General features: G+C 54.8%; 1 protein-coding gene across 1 annotated transcript in view; it reads right to left on the bottom strand.

The window, feature by feature from the left end:
* LOC142924099 (uncharacterized) overlaps nt 1-11,960 on the bottom strand; it is a 223,009-nt gene extending 211,049 nt beyond the window's left edge. Inside the window, exon 1 of the mRNA XM_076065572.1 lies at nt 11,200-11,960. The gene's annotated coding sequence lies outside the window, so the exon portion shown is untranslated. The remainder of the gene's footprint in view (nt 1-11,199) is intronic.
* Nucleotides 11,961-12,123: the final 163 nt, after the last annotated feature.

Raw genomic sequence — 12,123 nt, 5'->3', positions numbered from 1 at the left:
TGGGGCCAAACGCTCACGCGTGGAATCCGCGAAACGCCCCGACGCGGCGCCCTCAATGAAAATAATTCGTGAAGCTCGGTGAGATTTTTCGCTGATCAAATAAGACAATTGTCTGTAGTAGTAGTAGTATTATTATGATGAAGATGATCATGAATTAGCCGCTCCACCGTCGCTTGCCATGCACGTGCCAAATGGCACCGTGGACTCGTTTCGCAAAACGAGATGTCCAATCCCGAGGGATCATCCGGGGTGAAATATTTAAATTAGAAAATGGCTGCCACGACAACTGCACAATGGAGGCTTTGCAAATTTCCCACCTCCAAAGGTCTCACAGTCACCTGGAACCAAGTTGATGTCTCCCCCCCCCCCCCCCTAGTTTAGTGCGACTCCCATTCCTGTCCCTCCCACTCTGCCCTCGCACCCCCCCCAACGCTTTCTCTTGCTGCCACAGTGGTGGTGTAGTGGCTATCGCCGGTTCGCGATTCCATCTCAAAATCCCGACGCATGCAGGTGAATCAAACAGGCAAGTGTCGACTTAAAATCCAACGTCCACCCAGCAGAAACCCACGGGCACAGCGCAGTGAGTCGATCGGCAGCTCGCGTGTGGTGGGATAAAGTGTGTTTCATTCATACGTCTTCCATGGCGTGTGGCCAGATATGGAAGAGTAGGGCAAAATACCCCCGAGATGGAACTCACTAGAGCACCCTCGAGTGGAGGCCCTTTCTGGGCGATGGTGGTGGTGGCTATGCACGTGGCCTGTAATCCAGTCAGTGGTCCACCAACCCTCGCTGCTAAGCAGCAGCGAGGGTTGATGGGCCACAGAAATGTTCTGAAACTCACTTCCTGTGAGGTTCGAGGTGCCATACACACGCGCGCATGCGCACACACACGCACGCACACGCGCGCGTGTGTGTGCAAGCCACTGTGTCCATAGGCATCACAAGAGCTGACGACAAAGGTTCGTGTGGGTTTGCATCATAACGCGCCACCGCCAAGAGCACACGAATTTATGACAACCAAAAAAACCCAAGCACAATCCTCGGTAACGCTTCACGAATGGAGAGCAATGCGGGGTTTCGCATGGGTGATGTGTCGGGCAATGGACCTTCTTTATCTGTGTGTGTGTGTGTGTGCTGCGAAGGACGTTTTTTTGCTTCATGTGCCCTGGGTAATTTCGTAATGAAAGTCCTCGAGGTTCAGCGGCGATGGGTTCACGAACCCGCCTCGTTTGCTGCCATCTCCTGCCGCCCACCTCTCACAGCGCTGCGAACGTCGACAATTTCACCCAAATCTCTACATGATCCACCAATCCTTTCCTAAAACAAAAACAAAAAAATTCACGATGATGCGGTGTTATATATAGATATAAATATGTCCAGAAAAGCCTCACACAGTCTGAACACTCATTTTCGTGAGGGTACTGCCACAGTGGGTAGCTTTGGCACATTCTCCTTAATGGGTGCCACGGTGGTGAGATGTTAACTACCTCGCCTGGTGTACAGGAGGTCGTGGGTTCGATCCTGACCACTGGCACCTGCTGTATATTTGGAGTCTGCGTGTCTACGTCTCTCCCCGTGGTCACGTGGATTTTTCTCCGGGTCCTCGGGTTTTCCCCTCAATATTTATAAACGCGCGTTTATAGTATTTGGCTTAGGTAAATGTCCACGTGATAAGCCACTTCGTTGAGCTATAATTTGCGGCCAGGTCACTTCTGCAAATGAGCTACATCGCTTAATGGGCCTTACCTGATAAAGTAAACATAGTTTCTAGATTTATATCTTAGTATTTGCCACCACGGCCCGCGTCATAGCCACTCACTCACCACGGCCCAACACAGCCAACCAATCAATGACTTTGCATACAGCCCACGCCACTCGTAGTGACATTACACCGTCATCGTCATCAGCCACGATCAATTCACTGCTGGATGAAGGTCTCACAGCCCAGCCCTCGCCATCTCTCGCCCATCGCGCGATTGCAACGAATCGACCCAGAGCCTTGTACAGTGGCCGCGTGCTCTCGCTCAGACGCGTTCCATCCCTCGGCTGTCCCCACTCCGTTGTTATTCTCGGTCATCGGCCATGTGCTGACCCAGTCCACCGCTAACCTTTTGCGAACAGAATTAAGGCGTTAATTGCACCACCAATTGAGTACGCATGTTGAATTTCTTTCGCACCGTGTGTAGCCAACCGAGCCAATCGGAGGTGCCGGGGAAGGACAATAAGCTAAACACAAAGAGCGGTTCAAAAGAAATGAGTTTCCATTCGAGATAATTTGAAAGTGCGTAGCTCCAGCGGTTTCCTAATATCGGAAGGAAAAGCGTTTCAGACGGCCCGCAGTAGCGCACCTGAAAGCGCGCAATACAGTGACCGTCTTTGTTCGATGGCTGAGCCAAAAGCCGCCGCTGCTGCTGCTGCGAGCATGAGCGGAGTTCGCGTGATGATGGTTTATGCTCCTTGACAAGATCATCAAGGTAGTGTGGTTAATGTGTGGCAAGCACTTTGTGTGTGTGTCGTGAGTGCGACCTCACAATGCATTCGTTCGGCAAACCGGATGCCAATGCAGCTCGGCGAGCAATGGACGGACATTAGCACGGTTGGCTATGGATTAGCACGGTTGGCTACGTACGGTCCGAAAGAAGTTCAGCATGCATGCATTAACCTGCGTGCGTTCCACTCTATGTCCCTCAAAGCGATTCCGAGCGTGCACTTCTCTCTGTCTCTCTCCATATCGATAGACGAGTACATATAGAATCATACATCATCATAATCAGCAACTGCATGCATTGTAAGGCAGGGAATTCACACTAATTCGCAAGCGGATTAGTGTCCCCAAACACTTGGCTCAAAATAATCATGAGCTTTCGTTGTGTAGAATATGAATTAAGTCAATCGATAACCCGACACTGTGTCTCGTTCACAAATCCGTCTCTCTCCATGAAGCAATACATATTCATGGTGACACAGACCACCGGCCGCACGGCTTTCTGGGAGCACGTACTTTCAGCAGCATCGTTTCAAGACAAGCAAACTCTGTCACCGTTTCGACAGCTCGGCGTCTCATTGGCAGAACCGTCGGGCTTCCTCGAAATACTCTCAAGTAGCCCCCCCCCCCTCTCTCTCAAGTACTTGGGGGTATGTGTGGACTTGGCGGTGCCACGGGGCTGCTCCTTCGGTCAGTGTCGTCCCAAACCAAACCCCAAAGACAACCCCACACACAACCCCAAAAGATAAAGATCCCCCGTATAGCCTGAACAGACTGTTGGGGTAAGTACTGTTAGCGAGCACCTATGAAGGTCGGCACAACAGACGAGAGGGCGGGTGGCCAACACCACGCCCGGCCACCTTTGTCTCCCCAGTTCAGATTTTTACACATCGCACCAAATGCTCATTTGAGGCTGAGTCGACCTAGGGGACGCCCAGGACCGATTCAGATACTCGTCACCGGTGTTGGCCGTGAGCGGGAATCGAACTCGGCTCGCCAGTTTCGTAGCGCAGGGCACTAATCGCTTCACTACTGCTCCCCATACACAACCCCACTACACAATCCCACACACAACCCCAATACACAACCCACTACACAACCCCACACACAACCCACACACAACACCACACACAACCCCACTACACAACCCCACTACACAACCCCACACACAACCCCACACACAACCCCACTACACAACCCCACTACACAACCCCACACACAACCCCACACACAACCCACACACAACCCCACACACAACCCCACACACAATCCCACTACACAACCCCACTACACAACCCCACACACAACCCCACACACAACCCCACACACAACCCACACACAACACCACACACAACCCCACTACACAACCCCACACACAACCCCACTACACCACCCCACTACACAACCCCACACACAACCCCACTACACAACCCCACCACACAACCCGACTACACAACCCCACCACACAACCCCACTACACAACCCCACTACACAACCCCACACACAACCCCACACACAACCCACACACAACCCCACTACACCACCCCACTACACAACCCCACACACAACCCCACGACACAACCCCACGACACAACCCCACCACACAACCCGACTACGCAACCCCACTACACCACCCCACACACCACCCCACACACCACCCCACATACAACCCCACACAATCCCGCTATGCCACCCCACGACACAACCCCACTACACCACCCAACGACACAACCCCACACACAACCCCACACACAACCCCACACACAACCCCACGACACAACCCCACTACACCACCCCACTACAACAACAACCGCCATTCGCCACTAAGTGGCGGTGACGTCACCACGACGCTTGTGCCAGGCTATGTGCACCCTGAGGCCACGTGAAGTGTCGAACGCCCGCTGGCAGGAGGTCACGGGGCAGACCCAGGAGCCACGGGTCGACTGACTGAGATGACTGGCTGATGCACCACCTGTGCCCCCTGCTGTGCCAACCTGCTATGCTTTAGCCACCCGGCGCTCCGCTCGTTGTTCTGAGCGTCGCTCCTCCGCCCTCCGTTGTTATTGGAGGGCGACTACCTCCAACTGCCCAGTAGTATCCTTCACGAGCCTCCTCCACAGAGGCCGATCTTGACACCGCTGGTACCAGTCATCGGCAAGTCCACTCAGCTCCACGTCCTCCTGTACCACATCACTCCATCTCTTCTCTAGCCCGTGCCGCGCCCGCTTAGCCCCCTCAATCTGGCCGAACAAAAGCTTTTTCGGCATGCGGTGGCTGGGCATGCGGGCTACATGACCCAGCCATCGCAGCCTTGCCCGCCGGAGGAGCTCACCGATGGGACCTTGCCCAGATCTTTCAAGGATTTGTGAGCTCCTCACACAATCCAGTCTGGTTAAACCCAGGATGGATCGTAGGCAGGCCAGCCTAAATGTTTCTAACCGGTGAAGATGTTCCATTAGGGGGGTCCACGTTTCGCAACCGTAGAGAAGGGAGGGAATGACCGTGGCCAAGAAGACCTGAAGCTTAGTGCGGAGCGACAGACCAGGTAGCTTCCACACAGCGTTACGCAACCGATGAAAATATATTGCCGCTCGACTGATTCGGAGTGAGACCTCTGCTGTTAAACTGGAGCCAGTCATAAGCACACTGCCCAGGTATGGGAAACTCTCCACTCTCTCCACAACTGCCCCATCACCGATTGGGAGTTGTGGGGGTGGAGTGTCCGATGGTACAAAATACCTAGGCAGGTGCTTAGTTTTGGTGGGGCTGATGGTAAGGCCCCACCTCTTAGTGGCACGCTCCAGTCTCAGCAGCAGCGTCTCCAACTCCTCCTCTGACTGAGCAGCTATTACCAAATCATCAGCATACATAACGTGGTTGAGCAATAGGGAGCCATCCCTTGACCGCACCCGGGCATCGATCAGCCTCCCATTATATCTGTACCATATGGAGATTCCCCCGGTACAGCTATTGAAGGCTTCACGAACTACATGGTCAAAATAGATGTTAAATAATGTGGGAGCCAGAGGACATCCCTGTCGCACCCCAAGGTGTAAAGGGAATGGCTCTGACTCCCGGCCACGTAGTTTTACCCGGGCCCGCTCACCATCATGAAGGTCCTTAATGATCATGAGCAGAGGGTCAAGTACTCCAAAAGCACGAAGAACAACTCAGAGCCCAGGACTACTGATGGTATCATAGGCCTTGACCAGGTCAATAAAGCAGAGATGTAGGTCTTGTTGGAATTCCCTACACCTCTGCTGTAGCAAACGGACAAAAAATATGGCATCTGTGCAGGACCGCCCTTTCCTGAAACCGCATTGGGGCTCCGCAAGCCTCTCCTCAGCGTGCCTGGCAAGGCGATGTTGAATAATCCTTGCCTGGACCTTTCCCGGCACACTGAGGAGTGAGATGCCCCTGTAGTTGTTACAGTCTGTGCGGTCCCCCTTCTTAAAAAGGGGGACAACCAGGGCATCCTTCCAATCCTGCGGAACCCGTCCAGTGGTTCAGACTGTTGTTATGATGTCATATAGGGCAGTCTGTGCACAAACGCCACCCTCCCTCAGCATTTCGCTTGGGAGATCATCTCTGCCCGCTGCCTTTCCTGGTCTCAGACTCCGGATCGCCTTCAGTACTTCCTCAACAGATGGCACCTCAGCCAGACACTCACAGGGGGTGACTTCTTCCAATATTTGAGGCACCGCAGCCTCAGCAGGGTCATCCTCACTTTGTGCCACGATGTTTTCCTGGCTGAGGGATTTTCCCTCCCCCAAGACCTCACAGAAATGCTCAGCAAATCTGCAAACCTGTTCCTGGGGGTCGTAGATTGGATCACCGTTTTTTCCCCTAATGATGGTAATAGGTGTGGCGCTGCAGATTACTTTTTTGATGGAGTTAAATAGAGATTTGTGATCACGGGCCACTGAGGCAGACTCCATCTCCTCAGCAACCCGCGACCACCACCCATCCTTGCAACGCCTCACGGCTGTCCGAACCTCCGAGCGAAGGCTGCGGTAAGCCTCCTCATTCTCTGACGTGGGATTCTGTAGCCGATGACAGTGGGCCTGTCGCTTTTTCTCAACCATCCTGAACACCTCCTCTGTCAGCCAGGGTCTCTGAGGTCTGGACCGCGTACCCAAAGCAGTCATTGCAGCTGCATGAGTCTCAGTCCTAAACCTTGCGCATTTACCCTCGACAGCAGGAGGAGTGGGGGACGATGCCAACCCCAGCTGCAAGCGATGATGAAATTATCGCTTGCAACTTTAATCAGATAACTGAGACCAGGCCACTTTAGGTTGGAATGGGGTCCTGGGTGTACACCCACCACTGGAGTGGAAGAATGGCAGGCGCATCTTACAGATGACTAGTCGATGATCAGAGGGCAGATCAGCTCCACGGTAGGTCCTAGTGTCAAGGACATGGGCTCGCATCCACTGGTCCGTCACTATGTAGTCCAGCAGATGTTCTTGCTTGGACCCGGCATGCATCCATGATGTGTGGATGCGTCGATGCCGGAACAGAATGTTGGTAATTACAAGCCCATGAGCTGCACAAAAATCAAGCAGCCTCCTACCGTTGTTATTTAGATGATCTGGCCCATGCCCTCCAATCACTCCAGACCAGGTGCCAGCATCATGACCAACTCGGGCATTGAAGTCACCCAACATGATGACTCTATCCCGAGGGGCCACTTTAGCCAGCACCTGTGACAAGAGGTCATAGAAGGCATCTGACTCATCGGCTTTGCCTGCATCCCTCCACGGATGTTCATCTTCGGTGGGGGCATAAGTAACCACGACCACCATTCCTCGCCTCCGGTTGATGGGAAGGCGAGCCCAAAGTAGCCTGGGGCTTACAGCGCCCCACACACAACCCCACACACCCCGACTACACAACCCGACTACACAACTCCACTACACAACCCCACACACAACCCCACTACAACACCCCACACACAACCCCACTACACCACCCCACTACACCACCCCACAAGACCACCCCACTACCCACTACCCCGTCCTGGACACAGAGCTCCGCTGCAATCAGGGAGGATGAACGGGACGGAAAATCACCACCCCCCCCCCCAACGAACCCTCGTCATGCCGCGTCTATATGCAAGTAATTGTCAGCATTAAATTACGAGGCGCTTCAAAAAATATATGAACACTCACGTGGGACTATCGTTTTTAACGGAAAAATAACGAATAATTCGCTGTAACGTGAAAACAAATGTATGTTAATAGCTTCAAAAAAGTCAAAGAGTCTCCCACTTGTTCGGCATCATTGTCAACGCGTGCCTGGAATCTTCCCCACGTGGTCTCCAGAGCCCGCAGGCAGCACACTTCTTGTGACATCGCTGCAAATTCTCAGAAATGTTAACAAATATTTAAGCACCCTGTATATATGATCATCTTCAACCTGAATGGCGTGAATCTTCTTCATAATCATCATCTTGATCAATCAATATCATGAATATAATAATAGTCGTCATCAAACCAGACATCGTCATCAACAGGAGAGTCATCACCATCAACGCCTCGTCCACCATCATCGTGATCAATATATATCATCATAATCACACCAATAATAAACGTAATCATAATATATATATATCTGCGTCCCTTCAATGGAGTAACAGCACAAATCAAACTCTCTGTCAGCTGAAGCAGCACTCCTCGACATTGGCATCTATAGCTCCTGAACATCATTCCTCCTCCTCCTGCTGTTGCTATTATGCGCAGGAATGGAAACATCATAATCATTGTCATCAAACGAGGCATCCTCACCACCACCATCACTATTATTACATGTGTTGTTTGATTGTTGGTGCTGCTGCTTCGATGTTGTGTTTGTAATTAAACGGTGACACGTCCTCGCCTCTTTGTGTGTGCCAGCCGGCAAGGCAGAGGGCTTGCCCATCGCGACTCGAGTCGGACTCAGTTAATTCACGAACGAGATTCCGGCCGCTGCTCAGACGAAGTGCTACCCCGCACCTCCGATTAGCGCGGCCGGCTTAGGTACGTGCTCAGAACGAAGCTCAACACGCGTACGGCACGTAACATCGGGGCACGCAAAGATAACGGACGCGAATCAAGAGACGCGTCTGCGACGGGGGACCACGCGTTCCGGAGCACGAGAGAGGCCGTGCATAAATCATTCGAGATGCCGGCTTGCGCGTTCCGCCTGAGATGTGCAGCGCAGACTTCTCTCAGAGACATCGGCGAGGGTGTGCGAGTCACGTCGCTGGAGGGTACGTGCATGGAACGTCACCGCACAAAGCCACACGCAAATACAAAGATCCCCCGTGTAGCCTGTAACAAACTGTCGGGGCAAGTGCTGTGAGAGGGAAGCACCTATGAAGGCCTGCACAGCACACGAGGGGGTGGGTGGCCAGCACCACTCTCGACCGCCTTTGTCTCCCTCGTTACGATGTTTACACACCGCACCAGGTATTCATTTGAGGTTGAGTCGACCTAGGGGAGGACCAGTACCGGTTCAAGCATTCATCGACTGGATTTGGTTCTGGGCGGGAATCGAATCCGGCTCGCTGGATTCGAAGTGCGCTAACCACTGCACCACCGCTCCCCCCTACACACAGATACACCCACAAATATAGATACCTACGCACGCACACGCATGCGCGGTTACACACACACACATTCCTACATGAACACACAAATACACCTACATCAACACACACTCGCACACCTGCACGTACAGAGACAAAGACACAACACACACGGGCATTCACACACGCACACCTGCACGTACAGAGACAAAGACACAACACACACGGGCATTCACACACGCACACCTGCACGTACAGAGACAAAGACACACGGGCATTCACACACGCACACCTGCACGTACAGAGACAAACACAATACGCACACCGGCTGTGCATGTAATGTGGGCATGTCTCCTCTCACAACAGTCACGCACACACACGCACGCACGGACCGAGACACACGCGTGCACACACGCACGGGCACATCACACCACACACTCTCACCCTCTCACACCCCACCACCCTCTCACAAAGACAAAGATTCCCTCTCCCCCCCGTATAGCCTTAACAGACTGTCAGGGCAAGTGCTGTTAGCGAGCGCCTATGGAGGCACGGCACGGCACGCGAGCGGGTGGGTGGCCAGCACCACGCCGGGCCACCTTTGTCTCCCCAGTGGGAACGTTCACACATCGTGCCAGGAACTCATTTGAGGCTGAGTCAACGTAGGGGAGGCCCAGAACCGGTTCAGATAATCGTCACCGGCGTTGGTGGCCGTGAGCGGGAAGCGAACTCGGGGATCGCCGGTTTAGTAACCGCTGCACTACCGCTACCCACCCTCTCTTTCACACACTCTGTCACCCACACACCCACCACACTCACCCACACACCTCACTCACTCACCCACACACCTCACTCACTCACCCACACACCCACCCCACTCACTCACCCACACACCCACCCCACTCACCCACACACCACCCCACTCACCCACACACCCACCACACGCACTCACCCACACACCCCACTCACTACCCACACACCCACCCCACTCACCCACACATCCACCACACTCACTCACCCACACACCCACCCCACTCTCTCACCCACACATCCACGCCACTTACCCACACACCCCACTCACTCACCCACAAACCCACCACACTCACCCACACACCCACCACACTCACCCACCCACACACCCACCCACCCCACTCACTCACTCACCCACACACCCCACTCACCACCCACATACCCACCCCACTCACTCACCCCCACACCCACCCCACCCACTCACCCACCCCACCCACTCACCCACACACCCACCCCAACTCACCCACCCCCACACACACCCTACCCACTCACCCACCACACTCACTCATCCACACACCCACTACACTCTCTCACCCACACGCCCCACTCACCCACCCACACACCCCACTCACTCACCCAAACACCCACCCCAACTCACCCACCCCCACACCCACCCCACTCACTCACTCACCCACCCACACACCCACCACACTCACTCCCACACCCACCCACCACACTCACCCACACACCCACCCCACTCACTCACCCACACACCCACCCCACTCACTCACCCACACACCCACCCCACTCACTCACCCACCCCACCCACTTAACCACACACCCACCACACTCACACCCACCCACCAACACACCCACCACACTCACTCTCCCACCACACCGCACCCACTCACCCACCACACTCACCCACACACCCACTCACCCACCCCACCCACTCACCCACCACACTCACCCACACACCCACCACACTCACCCACACACCCACCACACTCACCCACACACCCACCCACATACCCACCACACTCACTCACCCACCACACCCACACACCCACTCACTCACCCACCCCACTCACACACACACCCACCACACTCACCCACACACCCACCCCACCCACTCACCCACCACACTCACCCACCCACCCCACCCACTCACCCACCACACTCACCACACTCACTCACTCACACACCCACTCACCCACACACCGCACCCACTCACCTACCACACTCACCCACCCACCCACCCCACTCACTCACTCACCCACCCACCACACCCACTCACTCACCCACCTACCACACTCACGCACACACTCACCCACCACACTCACTCACCACACTCACCCACTCACTCACCCACTCACCCACCCCTTCGCGCCCTCACCTTTCTCCGGAGTTCCCTGCACGCTCTCCAATCCGTCCGCGCGTCTCTCCCCCGCTCGCCCGCCCGCCCGCCCGCCGCGCTCTCTGCCCCTGCCCTCTCCGGGGAGTCCTCTCCTGCCTCCCTCCACAGCCGTGGCGGGTCGCAATGGTCCCGGGATCGAAGGGAAGCCGAGCGGTGTTGTGGACGAGAGAGGGAGAGATGGAGAGAGGGAGAGACACAGAGAGAGTGATGAAGAGAGAGAGAGATCGTGGTAGAGGCGGATGTGGCTGGCGTGGAGGGGGTAGTGGGGTGGGAGATGTTTTTTTTATTATTGTCGACGCCGCCTCCTGCACCGTTTGGTGGTCTCGTTCCCCGCTCTCGGTCCCGGCACGCAGCGTCGCATGGGGAAACCGCGAACCTCGCAAGAGCCGTGGGGCGCAGAAAGGGAGAATGAGGAAGAAGAGGTGACGAGAGGGAGAAGAGAGGGATGATGGGAGAGACAGAGAGGGAGGGAGGTAGGGAGAGAGTGTGGGAGAGTGGCTGCAGACCCGTGGGGTGGGGGAATGAGAAACGTGGCCCTGATGGTCGCGATAATCTGGAGCGGTCTCGGATTAGGAAGACTCGCGTAGCAGTCTTCAATAACAACAACAATAATAATAACAACAATAATAATAATCCAGCGGGCTTTCCTGTGCCTCCATGTTGTTCCTCTGCTATCCGCGCTACCGTCTCTCTCTGTCCCTCCTCTCCCCGCGTCTCTCAAATCCTCTCTCTACCCCCCCTCTCTCTCTACCCCCCCCCTCTCTCTACCCCCCTCTCTCTACCCCCCCTCTCTCTACCCCCTCTCTCTCTACCCCCCCTCTCTACCCCCCCTCTCTCTACCCCCCCTCTCTCTACCCCCTCCCTCTATACCCCCTCTCTACCCCCTCTCTTCTACCCCCACCT

Source organism: Petromyzon marinus, chromosome 8 (genome assembly GCF_048934315.1).
Source record: "Petromyzon marinus isolate PM22_M1 ecotype Great Lakes invasive population chromosome 8, UKy_Petmar_22M1.pri1.0, whole genome shotgun sequence".
Taxonomy (NCBI): Eukaryota; Metazoa; Chordata; class Hyperoartia; order Petromyzontiformes; family Petromyzontidae; genus Petromyzon; species Petromyzon marinus.
Note: the sequence above shows the minus strand (reverse complement) of the source record. Positions and strands in the feature narration are given on the sequence as shown.